The 23,557-nt window shown below is 34.5% G+C and overlaps 1 protein-coding gene across 2 annotated transcripts in view; it reads right to left on the bottom strand.

Moving 5' to 3' along the window:
• The window catches only part of SPOCK3 (SPARC (osteonectin), cwcv and kazal like domains proteoglycan 3), a 214,663-nt gene that overhangs the window by 75,309 nt on the left and 115,797 nt on the right, over positions 1-23,557 (bottom strand). The gene's annotated exons all lie outside the window — the stretch shown is intronic.

Raw genomic sequence — 23,557 nt, 5'->3', positions numbered from 1 at the left:
CATTCAGTATACTGTTTACCTTACTTCGACCACTGTCCCTCATGTTTTACATTTCTTAAAATTTAGACTTCACAGTCCAATATAAAATTTGGATTAAAAAAAAAAAACAGGCAATTAACTGGAAGATAGAGTTGATCTGTATACGTGTTTACATGTGCTTGTGAACATCCATTTACCTGTATGTATATGGAGATACAGACAGATATAGACAGATGGATCGTTTTAAGCCAAGCAAAAGCTACACACTGGCTCAGATTAAAAGACTGTCTTGCCTAGTATTTGTCTCCTAGTATCCACCTGTATCTGACAGTAGTCCATAGCAGCTGCCTAGATAAGAGCATAAAAACAGGGGAAATAAGTACTCATACTTCCTCAGAATACTCTCCCAGCCTTCAGTAATTTGTGGCATAGGGAACATCCCCAGCCATAAGTGTTTTCTCTTTGTAGCTTTAGAAGAATTTTTATTTCATGAATTTCTCCAGCAGCTTTTTGCACCTATGAAAGTTTTTAGCAACTATCATATCCTGAAACAACTCCTTTATGAGAGTCCTCTGATTTATAGACTGACCTTCCAAATGCCTTATATACTAATGGCTTTCATACAAGTAAGATAATAGAACAGTAACATATGACTTTTATATTGCGTTTTCATTTTGGAACCTTTATCAGGTATCTAAAAATTATTATTCTCAGAACACAGCAATGACTTGTCAAGACACACCAAATGAGTAAATGTTCGAATTCATAAAAAAAACATCAAATCAAATACCCTTGAACAGAGCAGTTATAATAAAGAACTATTCTGCTAATTATTCATGAATCATTGTTTCAGAAGAACTTGCCTGGACTGATAAAGAGAAATGAAATAAGAGAAAATAAGCTCCACATCCTGCAGTTTCAATGTACAGAGTAAAAGCATAAAAGCACACACCTAGTGGTAAACTAGTGATGGTCAAGAACCGATTCACAGTTACACTGCTATTGTTTATGATTTCCATAATTTGGGCTTTAAATGTGGTCTTTAAGCAGAAAAATAAACTTTACAAATACTAATTTACATTCATATATTTTGTGTGACTAAATTCTGAACTGTACAGATATTTTACAGTGTACCTGGCACATGTTATACACAAAGATATGAGTTACTGCTGTAAAAGCCAGCAACAGCCTCAATTACAGGTAGCATAATCAGTGGTAAAATATCTGTACAGGAAGTGTTCATGTTCATCTGGAAAGGCACAATAAGGAAACAACTCAAAAATATAACACCTCAATTAATAATAAATACTGGTATTTTCTGCTGAGTAGCATCATTTGAAGACTAAACATAAACCATTTCATTTCAATTCTAGTAAAGAAAGGCAAGGCAAATTTGAACTGTATCTTTGGTTATGCATAGTATATAGGAATAAAATCTGCTGCTCCTCTCCCATGAATATTCTGAGAATTTTTCAAGCATGTGCTCCTGTCTAATTAGATTTTGAGGGTTGTATCTTTCTCTCATTTCTTGCTACTTTTATTGCTGACAGTCTTTCACAAGTGCCCCAGTAGCTTGAAATTACTGACAGGTCCGGAGAGTCCTAACTATCAACATGATGGAATATCTTGGTTTATCTGAGACACTCTAACTTTAAAACACTGCATCAGTTAATTACAAATGTTCCAGGTATCAACTGGAAGAATCCCACTGATACCAGCAAAACCCAGAAATCTGAAGTGAGATCTGCGAGATACACGGAGGTGTTTGGCTGCAGATGCTTCAAACACATCAAAGAAAGGGCTAGTGACAATCAGTTTCCTGAAATACCTGTACACTCGCTCATACTGTTATGCATGCTCTCAATGAGCATACAGAAAAAAAAGCAAGCTTTTAGACTACGGTAAAAGTAAAATGATCTAACAGGAGTGAAAGAGAAGGATGTGGATTGTCACTCAGGACACAGAAATCACAAGTCAGTGACAACCAGTGCAGAGGTATGAAGAACAACATAAAACATTTTACATAGTCAGATAGGTTACATAGTCAGGTAGCCAGCTTTGTTAGACTTTACATTTTTATGTATTATCAGGTACTATAAACAAAAGAAACACAAGCTGTTCCAGGGTACTTATTTAGTGCAGAGAGTCAAGTTTCCTATTCTACACAGGATTCCCCTAGGACCTTCAGCAAATCACTCTCACGATCTTGGTTTGTACATAACTTTAAAAGTCTCTTTAAAACTGGAGTATCTGCATTTTCCAAACTAGGATGGAAGATGTAATGATATATATAATAAATAACGAAATAAATAATGATTCCCAGAAGGTATCAATCCAGAGACACCTAGCCATGTTCAGGTTTTTCTGCAAATAGATTCTGTGTTACCATAGGTGCCTAACTGCTTTTTCTTAAAAAAAAAAAAAAAAAAAAAAATTCTCCAGGCACCAAGTTGCCAGGCAAAGATGAAAAGTAAATACAGAATATTTTGCTAAACAACTGAAAATACTAGTTAGGCACATATACACAAAAATACATTTCACAAAATCACAAAATAACACCTTTTACTTGTTTATTCAAACATTTCCTTGCACCATTCTATAATTATATCAAATTTGTTCTTGTTATCTTTTTTCATTTTTCTTTTACAGTACATAGCTTCCATCTAGGAAACAAGCATACAAACTATTGGCATGGAAATAGTTAAGAAATCACTATGATGATATAAATTATTATCTTGAATTAAAATCATTGCTGTATGTCTATGGGGTAATGAAATGGGATACAGAAAGACTGCTTAAATAGAATACAGATAATTTCAATACAAGTTACTTAAAATATGCAGATAAAGCAATTTACTTTTGATACTTAAAAATTCTAAAGAGGAAAAGAATCAGTAAACAAAGAAATCAGTTACTCTACTATTAAAAAAAATCGCTTTCCCCCCATTCCTTGTGTTTGTTAGTTCTATCATTAGATATACAACAGTAAAACCCAAATCTTTGTAACCTGCAGTTACTAGAATTCTGCCACTTAATTTTGTGATTCCATTACAGTCATGATAAATATGCTTGCTCCTGTTACTATTTCACCATAATAAATATGCCACAAAAAAACTCAACCTCTTCCACTGACAAACGTTGTCTTTCTAAGCTTTCTGAGAAGTGATCTGGGATCTCTTTGGAGTAAGAAAATAACTAGCACAGAATACACAAGCTCCCCCTTATCTGACATTGTTGACACCTAAAGAGTAAAATTAAACCTGTGGGTTTAATTTACTAGCAACACATGTGATTGCATTAATTTGCATACACCAAATTGTGCATATACTTGTAGACTGCATATGCAACCAGATGCCTAGAAACATAATTAGCCAATCTGCCCAATTACTTTAGCATATGTACCTGTTTGCATACATAAACTTACCTTTCTGTGTACACAGTGATCACACCTGCACATACTTTGGGAATACTTAATGTAGCCCATTGAAAATTTAGCTGCAAAATACTAACTTTTTGCAACATGACTTATTTAATGACATCTATAAAATGCAGGAGTACCCATGTCTATCAAGAAAATGGAAAAAACATCCACTGCTTGAAGGAACTGATATATACTTACAGTTGAGAATTCTCAAATACAATTCTTGAAATGCAGACTGACAGAAACAAATTTGAGTTATTAAAAAAGTGATGTTTTAAAGAACTCCAGCAGCTCTTTTCTGATAAGTACTTTTGCACTTTTTTGAGTTTTTTTTTTTCATTTATTCCAATTTAGGAACTACCTGATAATGTTTTGCCATGTCTTTTAGGGGACACACAATTAGGCTAGGCTCGATTAATATAATTAGAAAAAAAAACACTTTTATTAACAAAATCTAATTTGTTTTCATTAGAGTTGACTGAATTTCCTTCAGAATTCCCTTTTTGTGCGGAAGCATCCTGTGCACACACACATCTATACTACTTCGATTTACAACTTCACATTATTCCTAACAAATACAAGAAAATCTTGTCTTGAGCAGCTAATAATAATTAAATATATCTGAGACAAATAAAGCAAAAGTTAAGTTGCTCTAAAATAATATTGGAATAAAAAAATATTATATTGTAACATCTGTAATAGCACTGGCAAGATGCTTGTATTTATCTATGGACCAGTATAATATTTAGCTGATACATGTGGAAATTAAATAAATTCAGCTATTACTTTTCCCCAGCATGTGCACCCAAGAGGTCAGGTTAGAAGATTACAGATGATCTGTCATTTTTGTCAGGATTACAAAGCATATGTATGTAGTACAATTTCAGAATTTAGAAGAACATTTTTTACGTGCATGTACAAATAAAATGCATTGGAAAAGAAAAAAAGGTAGATATCTTGAAGATGCAAATACTACTTCCTTCCACCTACGTGTAATATTAGCAATATAAGTTTAGAATTTAAGGCAGTTTCTCGCCTTGCTGCTATATAATTCCATTATTTTCAGTATTATTCTGCCCACTTTCACTTACAAATAATGTGATTTTGTTCAAGAAATGAGTATTTCATTCTAAACATTTATGATAAATTAAAATGTAAATAAAACAGAACTTTTTACTTACAACTTATTAAAAAAAAACAAAGCTAATGCTGCTGAAATTTCATGGAATAATACTTGTCTCATTTTGTTCAACTGAAGTATAGCATTTTAATGAGACAAAACTGTAAAGAATGTACAGCAACAGAGAAATCAGTATTCTCCTTCTTAAACTTATTTTGAGTTGTTTGAGAGGTGAAAGGGATCCTAATATACGGTCAGATGCAGAGCCTACTGCAACCTTCCTCTCTATTTGGCAAATGATACACTCTAGGAGTAATATTGTTACACACGACTATATAAATCACCAGAAGTGAAGTTTTGAGGGAGGGAGAGGGGGAGAGGAAATAAAGATTTCAAATTTCAAAGTACATAAAGACTCTATTAGGCCTAAAGCATTAGGATAAGGACTATCAATGCCTTACGACTTTCTAAAACAGTTTTAGCATCAAGTAGACTGAAGGTCTCTCTCATGAGCTCCCAAATTTTTCTGCTTCTAATTTACAGAGCCACTGAGGAGCCTAAATTCTTCTAACACCCTCTTTAAAAGTAACTTACGATATAAGAACAACATTATAAAAAGCTGTATGTTCTGTTGCAGCCTTAAGGGACCTGCAACAAACAAAAGGTTATACGGAAAATACCAAATACCTACATGAAGGAAAAAAACAAGAATTGGGTAGGAGGAAGAGATGTTGAGAAAATAAAGGGAAAAATAAAGAAAAAAACAAACAGAGTCAAAAGACAGCAGTTTAAAGTAACATTGAGGATCAGCCCATTTCAAGGAGCAATGGAGTTATACCTGACTTTTATACATGACTGAACTGCCTGGCGAGCAAGTACTCATCGGGTATCCCACCAGGCAGTGATGAGCATTTAACATTTAGTCTAGCAGCTAATCAGTCCTAGTTAAATATTTTGTCTATTAACCAATAAACATTTTGTACTTTCAGGTTCTGTTTATCCTATTTACAGTCTTCGTGCACAGTAAAAATTACCTGAACAAAATGACCAAGAGAGGGAGGGTTACAACTATAGGTTGATAAGTATAGAACACAGTGAAAGAAAAGAAATGTGCAGACCAGAAATTTGTGCGTGAAGAGCCCTTCATACCCCTAACAGAGGGATTTTGATCTGGCACTCCAGCGCAGTTATTTAGGCATCTAGTGACACTGGTAACAAAATTTCTTTATATTGTATAGACCCACACTACCTCAGAAGACAGTTAAATCATGTACAAATTGACCTCTAATATACTTGTGTATTTTTTCAGTTATTGTAGTGTTGGTTGTTTTGTTACATGTCTCTAACTGCTCTTGACTCCTTTCTTACACCTTGTAAAGGAGCAATACTCCGACAACAGAACTGATGCCAAACAGTTACAGACATTATATTCAGTTAAAGAATTGTAAAGCAATAACCTTATTTTTCATGCGAAGTGGTAAAATACGAACATGACAAACATTTAAGCTACCAAAAGAACTCTCCTGAAAGTTTATTCCTCAGGTTGTTGAGCTTCTCGTTTCCTGACTGTACTAACTCATATCTATAGAAAGTTGCAATATCACAAGGTATACTTTAATGGCCAGAAACCTCTCACTGCTGCAGGTTCTCTGTGGCTGAGCAAAGTAGGAGCCAGAGCCGCAGTACAGCAACCTGTGATCCTAATAAGCCTGTTTTCAAAGAGTAGGCAACTTAAACACAGTGAGCTAAATTTAACCACGATCATACAGTTCTGTAAAGGTTCATTCTAAATCGCTCTCAAGGCTACTTTTTCACTTCAGAAAACAGAAGCAAAACCAAAAAATAAATTGAACATTTTGGATCAAAAAAGTGGTCATTGACAGAATATTAACTTTGTTACCTATAGGGAACATCAGGTTTTTATTCTATTTTACTATTTATAGCAAGCGATCTCATTTCCCTAGAGACTATTTTTATTTAGACATCCATTTGGCATCTTATGAATCTACAGGATACCAAATCACTGTGCCATCTAGAGGCCACACTAAGAAATCATGTTATCACAGAAAACAGTTTAATAGGTACAGTACAAGGAGAGAAAAAACAGTATGTGTTTGGAGATAAGCTAATTTCCTACATTCTTAAATTTTACATCATCAGTCATCATCCATTATGCAATTTCTTTAGTACAATGGTCTATGAATTCTCATCAAGCAAAGTTTGAATGTCCAATTTTGAATTTATATCAAGTGTGTGGAGGTTGGGATTTAAAGATTGTTGATAAAATCCTGGTCCTACTAAATTCCATAAGAAAACTCCTATTGACTTCCTTTGGGGTAAAGATTTATTCTGTTGCATTAGGCTTCACATATCACAGAGAGTTCAGAAAGATATGTTTCTGTGGGGACAAAATGTTTTATAAAAATTATCATGGCATTAGGGACCAATTTATCAGTATTAGACATAGACTTTGGATCACCGACTATCACAAAATTCTTCCAACGAACACAGCTGGTGGCATTAGCAATTAAGTACTATAGGAACAGACACACAGAGTGAAAAACTTGGTTCTAAGAACCTAATGCCCATACTTCTGGTGGGGAGGGGTGCATAAGGAGTTAAGGATTTTTATTTTATTTACTTATTTATTTATTTATTTTAAACTTTGAACTAGCTCTAGTCTACCATGCTAGAAGGATGCATCAGGTGGGCTCCTGGAACATATCTTTCAATTAGTTTCATTAGGAATGTGTCCTGTCCACACACCCTGAGACTCACCCCACTATTCAAAGAAAAGCAAGGTTAAGTGGGATGATCAGAAGATTTGCTTAAATGGTACACTCCTGATCTGAACTAACACACTAATGCAGACAGGTACTCTTTTTGTTTCCATAGATTATAAGCTTTATCTTCTTTTGTTTTTTCTAAATGTGATTTTGAGGAAGAAAAAACAGTTTCTCCAAAAAAGCCAGCATAATATTATGTTCCTGAATCTCCATAAAGATGTCACCTGCCATTCTATCAGTTAGATGAGCAAATGCCTTTGGGCTGCTTGATCAAAAATCTTTACTGAATCAGATCTGGAGTGCTTAGCACCCTGAAATCTATTCTTGCAAATGCAATATACTATAATGGAAATACCTGCAAAATCTTGATTGTGTCAGGATAGTTGGATGTTTTTAAATATGTTTGGAGAGAACAAACACATAATCAAAATTATGTAACAGAAAAAGAAATAGGAAAAAATATATAGAAATATTTATGCATAGCTTCCATGGTTAAATGTAAAACACAGAAAGAAACAAGCTTAAAGTTAAAAACTAAATATTAGGAACTGAAAAAGTTCTTCCTTTATTACTTCCTCTTTTTTCCCTCTCCCTTATTGTTTTCTGTTCATTGACAATAAAAAAAAATAGTTGTATGGACAGAACAAAAATAATTGATTGTAAAGTCTGAGCCTTTCTCTTTAACAATCACTTCTAAACCAATTCTGCCAAAAGAGACCTGATATGAAAGATGCATGTGTTCATTACAAAAGATGCCTGCAGGGTTAACAACACATGCTGTAGCATTATAAGCTACAGCATCACAAGTAATTAGCAAAAATATGGGAGATATGATGAAAAACAAGTCATGTTAAGTACTTTTTTATAGACTAAAGATTCCATAGATCTAAAGATAGATTAAAACAAGTGAAAATGGGAAGGGCAAGACTATGCTACAAAATGGTAATAATACAAAACTATGACTATCACCTACTTTCCATGGCAGATCATTGAAGACTGAGCTGAAGCGAGGACATAGGCATGATTACTTAGAGAATCCAATTTAAAATAGAAATCCTTTTCTCTAAGTGAATCAAAAATACAATAGACTAAGGACACAAACTAATAATCAGCAATAACCTTTAAATCGTTTAGGAGGCCTTAAAACAAATTTATTTATGCACATATAGAATAAACAGTTTCTATTGTGATCTATTTAAGTACTGAGAGAAGCAATAGAAGTTTTGATTACTGTATGGATTGATCAAAGAGACAGAACTGTTTCAGATAAGTGTGAGTGTGCTACAAAGCTTGTATTACGTAGCATCATACTGAACACATTATTTTATTTCATAGAATCAGTAAGGTTGGAAGGGACCTCTGGAGATCATCTAGTTCAACCTCCCCGCTCAGCAGGATCACCTAGAGCATGGTAGACAGGGTTGCATCCAGGCGGGCCTTGAAGATCTCCAGAGAAGGAGACTCCACAACCTCTCCGGGCAACCTGGTCCAGTGCTCCGTCTCTCTCACAGTGAAGAAATTCCCCCTCACGGTCAGGCAGAACTTCCTGTGCTTCAATTTCTGCCCATTGCCTCTTGTCCTGTCACACGGGACAACTGAAAAGAGTTTGTCCCCGTCCCCTTGACACCCTCCCTTCAGGTACTTATTTCTTGAAAATATTGCCCAAAATGTTGGATAGAACAAGTAATTTAAGATCCTCAAGCTTTTTAACTGTATTAAACTTTAAAACAGACCAGATCATCACAGCCCGTGAAACGCATTCTTATGTTATACCCGCTGTAGTGAATATAATGTGTATGCCTTACTTTTGTTTTGTTTACATCACTATTAATTCCCTTGTCATATTTTTAGTATCTGCAGAAATTATAAAGTTAGCTAATTAGCTACTAGTATTTGCACAGTCTGGCAATGACACATTTAGTACCACTAGCACAAAACTATAATGATTAACAAATCAGACCACTACACAGTTTTACAAAGCCAAAGTAAAAAGCTTTAAAAACATATGAATCACATGATTCCGCGCTTCAAAAAATATCTCAGATCCATAAATAACAGTTTCTGTCCTCAGCTGTTGCATAATATAAACCTAGAATTGTAGCTTTGTCCCTGCAGTAACAATTCAGCCAAGGTTGTCACTACAATTAGTATCTATATCAGGTCTGCTGAGTTTGAGGGTCATAAAAGCCTGATTCTAACCTTAAGAGACTACAGTCTCACATATTCCAGTGAACTTTCGCTTCTCTTCCAGTGAAATGATTTGCCTAATTGAAGGCTCTATTTAGTGCAGAGCTGGCTTGCCCTGGAAAAAGAAAAGGGTAGACAATATAGCAGGTGAAGGAAAGGGAGCGATAGAGAGGGAGATTCTTTATGAGTTTGGCTTAGATGGATGTGAAACCTCAGCTTTAATCTTTACACTTTACCACCTTTATGCAACTCTGCAAAATGTTATAAAAATATTCTAATATGAAGTAATTTAAAATATTTTGCTTCCTAAAGACTCTCTGAATAATATTTTCTGCAGTTGTGCCATGAAGTAGTCATTGTATTCTTGCACATAATCAAGCATTTACAGGTAAATTGAGAATATTTTGAAAAAAAGTTTTAGGAAATGTCTTTATATAGAGAGAACACCAAAAGTGTTATAACAGACAACTAAATACTTTATACTTAAGCATACTTAGGTAATGGTTAAAATTACAGTTAAGGTTTTATTTAAATTTAAATGTCACAAAAAAATCAGTAGTACATGTCTCGAATATTTCCTAGAGAAAATGATATAAAATAGATTAAAGGCCTATAACTTACAGCTGCAGAGAGGTAGCAAGTAAATTATAGCATCACTATCAGAACCCTGCTACTTCTAAGGACCAAACTGCCCTCCCCACAAGACAGAAAATGCCATTAACTGTGTGTGCCAGTATGTCCTGTACTCTCTAGTCCCTCACTTTTTCCTCCAGGTTCCACTGAGACTGGAGAGAGGTCCATGAATCTGTAAAGGAAAGAAGAAAAACGATGGAGGGCAGAGAGGTAGAAATCCCGCAAGGCCCAATGCACACATTTTTGCACACTCTACGAAGTTTCCCATCAATTATATACAGACAAGGTCTTAACTTTTTTTTCTCCTCCTTCATGGTAGGAGTTTTCCCTTTAACAGGTTCCCAGGGGGAGATGTAGCTAGAAGGATTATGGCAGCACGTCTCCAAAGAAAACACACCATGGAAAAGTGAAATCAAACTGCAGGAACACAAACTGCTAAAGAATCACATTTTGAATCCAGACTGTATTTTGCAGATTCTGTGATATCCACATAGTTTGAAGCATTTTTTTTTCTTTTTCAGATGACCTTACAGAATAATGCGGAAGAAAATCTCTTAAGAGTAACTTGCTTATCCTAAATTGTTAATTTTGTGCAGAACAAAACTAAAATCAACACAATAATCTAGTTTGATGCCTCCCAGTTTAGCAGGCTGGTGGGTTTAGCAGAGACAAAATACCACAGCAAATGATAATTTCTGACAAAATACGTCTGAAAATGACACAACACAAGCTAACAGAAGTTTTCAAGATACTATTTTCAGCAACTCTACAAAACAAAAATTGTATTTGAAAGAAATTTGCTATCATCAGATCTCTGCAAATGTTTAATATGCAGAGCAAGTGTCAGGCATGGACTGACTTTTTTTTCCCTAATGCAGCATTTTGAAGGGGAGGATAAGGATATAAAATTAAAGAAAATAAAATCAGATGGGAAAGAATAGTGAAGTTACAGAAAGAAATTTTTCAAATCTTTTGAAACTGTATGAAAGTATATTATCCTTTTGAATCACAGAGATGCTTCCTTTGCTATATACTCTTCTCACATGTTATAGAAGGCAAAGGTAGTATCTTGGTAATATTGACTTCATGATTTTTAAAATTTATCAACAATCTGCTATTTTCCTAATTCACATTATGTAGAGGATTTACATCTCTTAAGAAAATGGACCTAAAAATGACTTCCTCTTTTTGGATAAATGCCTAGTGAATATATGCATTTGTACTCCCTTGAACAGTCAGTGAGAAAACTGGGGCATACCCTAATCTAGTCAATTACTCAACTGCTACTTAAAAAAAAAAAAAAAAGAAAAAAATATCCATTATTAGTCTTTTAACTTGTAAAATTTTAATAAATTCCAAGATAATCTTCACAGATAATCAATGGTTAAATTTTTCACAAGCACTGCACAAACCAACATAAAGTTGACAAAGTTTCAATAGCTCCACAGACAACATAGCATGCTTACAGATTTAACTGATTCCAGAATGAAGATCTTAAATGATTTTATATACATCTTAAGTTCCTGTAATGTATAGATATCCATAAAAGACAAAAATAACATTCTGAGGCGTACATGTGTGTGTGCGCACGCTCATGTGCGTTACAGTCTGACAAAGCTATAACATATTACTCTATAAAGATTTTTCCTGTAGATGGTATTTGTTAACACAAGAACTTATACTTCTTGTGATCACTTGACAAGATATGCAAAGGTTTTTCATAAGCGTTTTCTATATCAGTTTAAGTGGATGACCTTGTCATAACACAATTTTTCAGTCATTTCTCTGTGTTGCCACCTTTTCTCAAAGCTGCATTTCATTTTATCATGCCAAAAGAATTATTAAGGAGCTCTCAATCAAACTCATCTTTTTATGTTTTTCAAAGCCTGAACATTAAACAGTTTTGTGTCAGTTCTGCAGAATTTACCTCTTTGAATGTAAAAATACTCACTATCCACGCTTCTTCTGTTTGTTTACTTTTCTATAAAGATTCATTTCACAAAGTAAATATAATCTCATCTACTGGAAGGCATTCTCATATTCGCTTACTGATGCTAAAATTACTTCAAGATGACGACACATTTTCAGGAACAGTATTTGTAACATACAAGCAAATACACTGTCCTCCAAGCAACAACACAGCATAAATGTTGAGGATGCAACTCCCCTCAGGAAACAAATAAGTTTTTCATTCCTTCTTATATATTCATACAACATCTTGAAATATTTCCCAGATCAAATATTTCAAAAACAAGGATAACGTTTGGCAAAAAGAAATTTTATACCAGAGAATGGCATCATTTTTTATGTAAGTGAATAAAATTGAAAAACATACAGTTTTGTTAGCATAGATTACGTGCACAATAACAGAAGGGAGTGAATGATGTTAGATAAACTGAAAACAAACCAATACAATTGTTTCAGAGTCTCTTATAGCCATATATGTTATAAACTCTTCAATATATGTAACCGATTACATTTTATTTCAAATGGAAAAATAGCCAAGTAGAAAAAGTTAGACACTGCTCTAGTGAGAATGATTAGGCTCGAGATTCAGCTTTATATTTAAATAGTGACAAAATTTGTGCAAGTTTTTCTCATGACTGGAAATTCCTCTTTTCAGTGCTATATTCAAAATCAACTGAAATAAAATATAATAAATATGTGCATACATAGATAATTCAGCAGTTATAAATGCTACTCACAAGACACCATATAATTATATCACAATTTAAAAAGATATTCTTATAAGACTTTCTTTATCAAGTTTTTGATGGAGTAAATATAAACACAAATTACTGTCTTTGTTAGCTTTTTTTTTTTTTTACATACATCTATGATTAACAAATTGAAAATTTCCAATGTAAAGTTCTCAACTAACTTTAATGTAGTTATGAATATTTATGTCCTTTTAACATGTATTATATATTAAAATAAACTAATCATGTTGCAAGCTTAAATTTGAAATCAGGTTGCATAGTTAGGGCAGGAAATATTTGGGACTTCTTGCTGATAGCAGTATAATCTTAGACCTGCTCTATTTTCAACTCATGTAATGAGGAAGAGCCTAAAGTTTTCTTCTTCTTTAGAGTCCGTGGCAAAATTCAGCTTTTTACAAAGAGAAAAACCCCGTATCTCTTAAGTGTTGGCTGCCGTACTTTATTCAGATGGAGTAGCTGGTGCAAGAATAAATAGGTAAACATAGAACAGTAGTAAACTCCTGAGGAAAGAATATTCTAGCCTTCTCTTAGGATTTTTGTTTGTTAACCTTCTCAGACAAATATATTTGCCATTCTTGGCTTTAAAAAGCCAGCCTAGTCTGTTAAAAAAAAAAAAAAAAAAACTCCAACTTCATAAAACCCAACTTCATAGATCAGCACTGAAGGAAGTCAAACGTATTCTGATATGACCCAGGAAATTTATCATTGAAGGTAGGTAAAGAAGTAAAACTCCATAAAAATCAGTTTGTTTTTCAGCCTGAGGGGGGAGGGGGTGGATAGGGAACAAGCAATTTTTTTTTTTTTTTTTTTAATTTAAAATGAGCAAATACAGTTCAGGAATAGTGCCATTAAGTGTCAGAATGTTTAGTCATACCTGTTGCGATGCTATGATTTCTAGGTAGAGCAATGAGACAGCAATGTCATAAACTTTAATAAAGATCACCTTTTGTTATTTTGAATAATACTGATAATCTCCATATCCTGGTTGTTTGTCAGAAATCTGAAATATATGTAATAATATTGTCTGAGTCCTGTGATGCCTCTTCCCACACAAAAGCAGCCTGGAGATCAAAGCTGCTGGCAGAGAACATGAACAGGTATTTTACATCTACGCAGAATAGATACGAGCCTGCCTTCACAACATCTTATAACTTATATTCATCATCTAATTTACCCACTTCCCTCGTTTGCAAATTGTGTCATATTTTAAAATGTCATTACAGATTTTGCAAGACTTGACCTATAATATCTATAAAAACAAGAACACTTTTTTCACCTTCAGATTCAGATTACATTGGTAAATGCACTTTTTACAAGCAGGATTTAATAAGCAATTCTCATTTTTGAACTCTTATTTCTGGACTTGAGAAAAGGATTTAAATTATTTTGTAGAATATTTTACGCTGTCTTTTTTAAGGAAGACTTTAAACAAGAACAGAGACCTACAGTCCAGTCAGCATTGCTACTAAATTCATGCATTCTATTGAACCAATTTTTACTAGACAACATTGCTGTGAAAAGAACGTCAACAGTACTGAAACTGCAAGGAAAACTGCACTCAGGAGCAAAAATCTCAGTCTCTGAATGCAAAACACTACATTTAATTATAGTTACAAATAAATATAGCACTGAGGCACATTATTGCAAGAAGCTTGCTGACTATATTCAAATAGTTTGATTGACCATCTTCCTATATTGTACACTTTACAATCATGAATTTATTGTTAAATTCAAAGCATGCTTGGACATTTTTTTCTCAAACACATTTGAACTTGAGATATCATCACCAATAATGTAAATCAGGTGTAAGCCAGCCAAATCCCATACAAATAAATCAGCACATTCGTGCTAAAGAAGAATGAGGCCCTTGTAAGTATTTTTGTGATTTTGATTTGCATTTTACAGGATTCTTCCTCTAGAAAAATTCAATTATGGTCATAGATGTTATTCTTAATGTTCTTTCTGTTTGCAAGGCTTTTCAGCAAGGTTATGGGGTCCTTTGCAGTTGTATTCAGTTTTGTTGAAAAATCAAAAACAACAAAAGAACCCTATACATCTTGCTTATCAACACTTACATAAGCAGCTACAATTACATATTTCTCCTGATTTTGTTATTATCAAGATGTGCTGTCCATATGGTGTTTGATCTGCAAGCGTATATACCTGTCTAGAAGAAAGCTTAAACTGAACGTATACTAAATCGCTAGTCATAAGGCAGTATTTATTTTAGAATTCATGATTAATGTATGCATGGATCACATTATGTACAAAAACTTGTTGATAAGTCTGGCAATATGCCCTGTGCAAAGTAAGCACAGAAAAATGATGTGACACTACTACAGAAAACTACTGCTGCTGTAGACTAAACCAACACCTTATCTATTATCATCACCTGCTTTATAACAGGGAAAGATTTTGCAAAACAGATTAGGAAAAATATATTATAAGCTTAGAAGAAAGTACCTTTAGGTGATCCAATTTGGCTTCCTCTACTAAATTTTAATACAGCTTTGCTATTTTGGGCACCTGTTACAAAATCTCTGTTTCCAAATAAATAGTCGAACAGTAACTGCATGGCTTTTTCCCCCTCCCTTTTCCATAGTTAAGCAAATACATTTGGTGTTCCTGCTTTCTTTCACTATAAGGCATGTTTTTCTAACCTTCAGCTCTTTTTGTGGCTCTTCTCTGAATCTTCTCTAATTCTCAAGCCTTCCTGAATTGCAGGCACTCAAATGGGACGGTAGTGTGCTAACAGTTTCACCAGAACAAGTGCTCCACTAGAACTTCCCCATACCTAATTCAAGATTACTTTGGCCATATCTATGTGGCCAAAGATCAATATGTTCCATAAAGACTGCAAGATTGCTCAAAGCACCTTGTGGCCTTATCATCCAGACACCTTCAGGATCGAGTCCATTTTCTGCTCCCTACAATAGTATTAATACTACTTTCATGCTATACAGGAATCATAAAGCACGGAGGAATAGAGAGCATGACGTCTGTTTATTTGCTTCCTAAGCCACACCGTGTGATCCTGAGCTGGAGGCTGACTACGGTATTTCCTCACTACCCAGCAGTCTTTAAAGTCATAGCCAACTCAGCCCTGTGTGTGGTTCTGTAAGCATTATTTGGGAGATAACAAAGGTTATTATGAGAGCCTCATGATTCCTCATTCACTCGCTAGAAACAAAACTGCAACTACTTTCTGTCATGCAGGAGCCCTAAAACATCGGGTACTGAGGTCCCTAAAACATTATGATTGCATTAATGTAACAAATCTTATTATACAAATATTACTATACTAGTACTCACAAATCCTGAATTTATTCCAAATATGTATTTGACTTTATCACTTCAGATCCAGATGTAACTTTATAGGGTTATTTAAGTAGTTTTCAGGACTTTCAAATATGCTGATTTCAGTCACTCTCTGGTATTGCAAAGTTAAGAAAGAAGTGTGCTGGTTTTGATACATACATACACACACATATATGTGCACACACACACACATAAATATACATATACACATACACACAGAGTTATACATATATATTGCAAATTTTCCTGTGTTCTGTGGCCTTGACTCATTTGTGTAAGCTAATTTAGTCAAGAATTCTTCAGATTAGCAGAATACACATTATCTTTGTTAGTATATAATTAGGCATTTCTTAACAAGCCACTGATTTACAATGAACAATAAAATATTGCTAGCTGGGAAAAATGCTAAGTCTTCTCTGTTACTTCCTAAGTATAACTAACAAAATCTTGCAACTAAAGAAGAATCAAATGAAAACAAACACAAATTGGCTGTCCTTAATAGATACAATTTGTTCAAGACTTCTCTTTCTGTTCCCTTGTCAGAAACTTCCAAAAAACTCTTTAGTTCTCTTTTGTTCTTTGAGGAGAAAATGAAGCATAAGCACATATGTTAATAACTGTTCAATTGGCAAATCGTTTTGTTGCACTTTATCTTTCAATGTCATACTGTATTGATATGTTTTGATTTTTTTTTAATTACATCAGCTTTACTTTTAGCACTTCAAGAGAAAAATATATATATATAACAATATAACATTTGGAAGTATTCCAAAACCCACATGTTCCAGTTGACTCTTTTAGCTCTGAATTTAAAGCAAATTTCTTTTACATTCACTATGGTTGCTGTCTCTTCCTCTCTTTTTATCCTCCTTAATGGTTATATCATTGATATTTTTCCACAGTCATTATGTCTTTTCTCATACCATCAGAGACATGGGGAGTAGCATAGAGAATACAGGGTAAAGTTTACCTGAAATTGTTTTCTAACATCATATACAGCATAGAATTTCAAGTTCAGTATTTGTCCACAAGTAGCTTAAGATGTATATATAACCCAGAACTATTTTAAGTCAATTGCAAAAATCAAAGAGAGGCATTAGGAAGTATCTCCCTCTCTAGATTGTATTCAGCAATTCCAGGCTCCTCATTACACCAGTGAAGAGTAATGAGCCACTTTTATAGAGAATTAATCAAAAGTATTCATGTTTAAGGATCCAAATATCACATTTAATTGCATGAGTGAAACTGGGTTCCTTTGGAGACCCTCTATAGCCCACACTCTTGTAGCCATTCTTTTTAATGAATGTTCTTTGCTCTGTTACACAGAACTCCCACTTTTAGTGTGCTTTAATTCTTCTTCCTCCCCCCCCTTTTTTTTTGCTTTGGCATTTGCTCTACAGTACTTAACTCCTTTATTCATCATTGCATTCCTCTGCCTGGCTGACACTGCTCCCACCATCAGACAGCTCAACTTCTTTCACCTGCCAGTTTCAATTAATTGTCCTCCCCACCTAGAGAAACATCATACCTGTTTTGCTTAAAAAGTATTAATGCTTTTTACATTAACCTGCTATACTATAGAAACTGTGTATTACCATTCTACCCACCCTGGACACTTGTTTTAGTTAAATACCCTCTAACCAGACTCTGCTCTCATACTAGTCTGAATGAAAAACCACTTCGCTGAAAAATAAAACCACATAATGAACAGAACCAAGCCTTTTTAGACACTGTCTACTGCCTGGTGCTGTGGAGCAATAAGGCTTGAAATGGGCCAGCTGTCTAGATAATTCCAGTGCTAGCATTACTTGTCCTTTATACTACTGCCAAAATATATTTTCTTCTTAAAATCATTTCTAAGGCATCACAATTTCATGTCTGTAATTACAGCTTCTAAGACGCAGCACACACTCAGAGAACTGTCTTATGCTGTGCTGTTCAGGATTACAAGTATTCTCTAAATAGTATTTAAATTAAAAATGAAATAGTATTAACTTGGATTGGTTTAGCTAGTGTGATTATGTCAACCCACTTGTGACAAAGGCTATGATGTCTATAGATTATGCTGTTAATAAGGTGTTAGAACAGCACTTGCAAGCTGCTAACAACACTGCTTTACAGCTCAAGAGTTTTAAAAAGCATGATGTATGTCAGCGGATCAGTGCATGATAAAAACTAAACTTCTATATTCTGGTACTTCCATATTCTACGACATTCCTACAAAATGCAGTTCACTTAGATCATCTCTAATCTTCCAGGTACTCTCTAGATAGAAAAGTAACATATCAGTTCTTTTCTTGCACTTCCAAAGGAACAGGACAGGGAGAAGATATAGAAGAATAAAAAGAGAGAATGGCTTTCAATTTGATATTATCTCTTCTGAATTTATGGACAGTGTCTAGTAACATCAGAAAATCAGAAGATAAAGCTGACAGAGGTCTGCTTAGAACAAGTATACAGCACCAAGTATATAATAAGATGGTACTAGACCAAAAATGGGTGATCAAAACATTCACAAAGGATCATCTGCTGGATTTTACTAAATTCTCCTATTGGTTCTTCTCATAGAGTTTGGCTCCACATAGATTCATGTACATGCACGGCAAGCCCAGCTTGGTAGCCAAAAGCTAGATACAAATTGTTCTTCAGCCATTAAGGAAGTTGGTAAGGTTTCAATTTGATTTTTTTTTTCATTAATGTACAAAAGCATCCTGAATCTACCCTTTCCCTCCCCTTTTCTTCTCTTCTTCCCTTTTCCTTTCCACTGCGCTAATATTCTACTGCGGGTTCAATGAAATGGTATCTACAGGATAAAACACAATGCACATCTCTGCTGTTTAAGTCCCCATAATACACTTCTTATCAGGCCTCACTTCAGGTTTGCAAGCACAATTGCATGAACTACATAGCCATGCTATGGGTGAAAACATACCGTGAAAGAGCAAAGAGAGACATAAAAATGGAGAAGCATTACTTTCAAAGAGATAAAAACATTAAGAAAAATACAAGGAAAAGGCCAAAAGATCAATTCATAAATAAACAGAAACATGTCACAGAAGGTAAGATAGCAATAATAAATATTTGCATTATGGTAACATCAAGAGAATTTTGCTTTAGACATTAGGGTTTTGTTTAAATACTGTCATGTATCATTTAAGTTCCAAGACACACTTCATTCTGCCTTATGCAGAGTTTGGAAAGCTTTGCTAAGTATTTTAAAAATTATTTCAAACTCTTCAGAAAAACAAGATTCCTCAGACCTCAGCTTTTGTTCTTCTCAGTTGCACACAGGAAGACTCCTTCCCCTCTATGCAACTGGGGCCCTTGCTGGTATTACACATACCAAAACACAAAGTTTGTCCTAACTCATCTGCCTAATTTCGTTTTCAAAGGCATGACCTTGCAAAACAACCAACTCATCACTCTTTCAGCCTCACAGATAAATGCATTTCCAAATACTTTGCCTTAAAAGGAAGGCCACAGATCCTGCTTCAAACTCCCAAATCTGCAATGTCATAAGAGGGATAAAATGGCTATGATTACATGGGAAAAGAAGAGAAAGATGTTCTATTACAGGACCATTCTCTTTATCATGCTTTACAAATCCCTAACATTTTGTTTGCTTTTATGCACATAAAAGAAGTGCATATCTACATACCGTTTCCTCAAGTTCTTCATAACACTTTGCACTTGGTTCTCAGTAGAACAAGCAGACACTATTCATTCTAACCTTGTTTTATAATTTGAAGATAGGAGAAGTAGAATCAGAAAGAGTGACAAAAAAGATCAAAATATATATAAGAACCTCTAGCAGTTCTACTTTGAAGTAAACAGTTGTATATTCTAGAAGTATACTGATATTATAAAAGAAAATTAAATATTTAGGAGATGCTTTGAACCTGTGAGATAGAGAACTGAAGTCATCCCAGAACTGATGTTGCTACTGTTTTTTCCTAGGAAAGAAAATGTTAGGGAAGACGGGCAAAAAGCACACGGATTCCCAGCTCTGGCTGTAAGAAGAATGAATAATGGAGACAGTGAGCCCTTATATCCTACTTTGCAACATAAGAATTTGCTTCTTTTATAATCTCCACGGTCAAGGGATTTAATTCTGGTCTTCTAGGATGTGCATTCATGTCTTCATATGGCTTTTAATAGACTCCAGTAGCATGCCTAAGAGGTTCAAAACCAGTTATTCACTCCTTTAGGATACCTCTTTCCTGAAGTGGTATTTCTATTGCTGTACTTTCCAGCTTAATAATTCTCTTCTTAGATACTCTTTCCTCTTATCTATCTCTTCTTTGCACTCACGAGTTGGGGGGGGGGGAAGCAGTGGTGAGATGTTTGGGCTTTTCTTTAAAAGAAATGTAGAAGCCCCAATGCAAAGCCCCGTCAGTATAAGCTTAGAACATGAATTCAGCTAGTGACGAATAAAGGCAAAGCTTCAAATTCACTTACAGAAGCATGCAAATCTCAGTACTTCAGACACTCAACAGAAGCAAACATGCACAGGGTGAAGGCAAATTCAAGACATGCAAATATCTACATGGCAACACCTCCAGCTGACAAAATAATTCATTAACTACAATAAAAGTTAGTATTTTACATACAAAAATTTCTAATAAAGAAATACCCTCCCCTTTCTCAGAGACATTATTACAAATTTTCAGAATAGTAGTATTGTTGCAACAGTTTTTACTCTATTACTGCATTAAAGTTCATTTACAGGTTATGAAGAAAGAATAATAATTAGAAGACAGAATAGACAAATGATGTCAGCATCCATGCAGTCACACTCAAAAACATAAGGATTTATCTTAAAGTACAGTTAAAAATTAAGTCTCAATTCCTGTATGTTTAAGCAGATAACTTCGGATATCTTGATTCACAGGTGCTATGAACTAATTTGGCAGTCGGGTCCTTTCTATTCCTCTAGTTAGCTGAGTAAAGCTGTTGAGAATGGACAGAATTGAGGAGAATTGAGACTTCTTTTATTGTATACTCTTTGCAAGTACTAAATGGAACAGGCTAGGAACTGCAAGGTTGTACCTGTTGGTAAAGTATTTCTATTATAACTATAAATATTAAGCTATTTCAATTATAGTTGTAACTTCAAGTAACAAATCAATCTATAAAATTATGATATATCCTGAATTTCGTTTTTTGCTATTACATATAACTCAGCATCCACTATTAGTACACGCTTATATTGTATTATCACAGAATTTTACCCATCCTTGGATTTTAAATATATCAGTGATGGTCTGTATTTGAAAGAACTCTGCCTCAAAGGAGTTGAACTAGAGCACACTGGAGTTAGGGCTACTATGAGTCTATGTTTTCTCAGGTACAACCTCTTTTTTTTGCCACCCTGAAATTTTGTCTAGACAGAATTTGAGAAGCCAGTATTTGTCTGAGATTTCCGGACATGGAATCCCCGGTGCATTCATTGTGCAGGTGGTCTGCACATGTGCAACAAACCCAAAGTACCACTGAACAACAGTACAAATATTGCTTGAAATGAAGCAGTGGCTTCCACAGGTTCAGGAAGTTCAGATCCAGCCTTAACTTTATTGTGACTATATGAATTTTTAATTATTATTATTTGCTATTATTTGCTAATACAGATGCTGCATAAGAGTTTTAGGAAAAGTATTCCAATGGTATAACTGTTTTAATATTTAGGTTGAACTACAAAATGATAACAAGATTTCTAAGGCAGTAAGGAGCCGATAGAGGATATATGGCCTGTGGGAAGTGCCATTTCTGTAAGTCTAGTAGCAGACTACACCACTATACTAAGGGAACTGATCTTTGACAGTCTGCACACATGAAAAGGTTCTTGGTGTTTGGTTTTGAGTGAGTGAGAAATATAGCAATACTACCAGACACAAGAGAAAACATATAAAACCAACTACGCAAAACAAGAACAAACATTTAGTGACTCTGGACACCTTTACTATCATATCATTAAATACATTGATTATTTGGTTTCCAAAAGCAGTATTACATTTTAATATAAAGTACCGATACAAGCACATATTCCACTCTGCGATGACGAAACACATTTTCACTATTGGAAATCTAAAAGGTGTTGTTTGCACAAATGCAAATTAGTAGGATGAGCTGTGTTCAAGGAACATAGCTCCCCACCCAATTTCACACAGTTCACAGACTTAATAGTCTGCTGACCACTGGTATGTGCATGAAACAGCAGATGTGTTATGAGCCTACGAGGACAAACTTATGAAGCAAGGCCTCCACAGAAAATTAAACGCATTAGAATTGATTCTAGTCAGTAATAAGAACACCTAATTACACTCTGCTCCAAGTGCACATGAAAACTTTAAAACTTGTAAAAGAACCCCTCACATACAATCATCCTAAATTTGTATTCTGTTCCATTTCAGCTGGCTATTTCAAAAACATTAAAAGACAGAAACCTCACCCCACCCACATTATGCACTAACTGATTAAAAAATATTTGCATTAGGCATTTTCCAATTGATATTCCATGATACATAGTGTTAAATCACCTTTCTCCTTCCCAAAGGCAATGAAACTGCCAGCAAAGAGGCTTTTTACTATAATAAATTAAATTGGGCAGCATGTAAGAACTCGAAAACATTCATATTTTTACCTCTTTTAAGCACATAAAAGTCTGAATTATTTTCTCAACAAGTTCAATTAAGCCTAAATTAAGCTTAAGCTAAGCAAATTTCTTTTTTAATACTTTGTAGAGTGTAAGGGCAACCACAATGGCATAGTTACACAATAATTGGACTAATCAAAGCTATATAATGTCAGCATTGTGAATGAAGTAGCGTTGCTCATTAGCCTATTACAAAAGAATTACTGTAAATTCAGCCTACGTGCAGCATCACTTCCTGTGCAAACAAACACAGATAATACAACAAGCTTGAAACACTGCCAAGCTGGCAGACTGGCAGCACAAATTATGCAAAGAAACAGAAAGCCTTCAGTAGATTCAATAGAGCTTGGAGCATAAGAATGATTAAGTGTTTCTGTATACAACTACAAATCACAGTAATGAATCAGACTAAAATTTTCAATAAGAGACTTAACTGTACCAGCTGGCCTTCTTCAGCAGTGTTATAATGTGAAATGATGACATCCTAAATAGTGGTGTCTGCAACTTTTGCATAATCTGTCCAAAGCAAATCCTTTGTTTTGCTTCAGTTTTTCTTTTTTGTTGAAACAGTAATAAAAAGCTCAAGCTCCTAAAGATATAGAAAAGCTACAAAAATCATAGTGTTCCTTATTCTATTATTCTTTTTCTCCTGTAACTGAAGGAAAGTGAGGCTGTTGCAGCTTATAGTTAAAAGCTCTCTTTCAAAACTCTTCTGATTACTTAGGACAACTACAGATTTGG

This window comes from Rhea pennata, chromosome 4 (genome assembly GCF_028389875.1).
Source record: "Rhea pennata isolate bPtePen1 chromosome 4, bPtePen1.pri, whole genome shotgun sequence".
Classification (NCBI taxonomy): Eukaryota; Metazoa; Chordata; class Aves; order Rheiformes; family Rheidae; genus Rhea; species Rhea pennata.
Note: the sequence above shows the minus strand (reverse complement) of the source record. Positions and strands in the feature narration are given on the sequence as shown.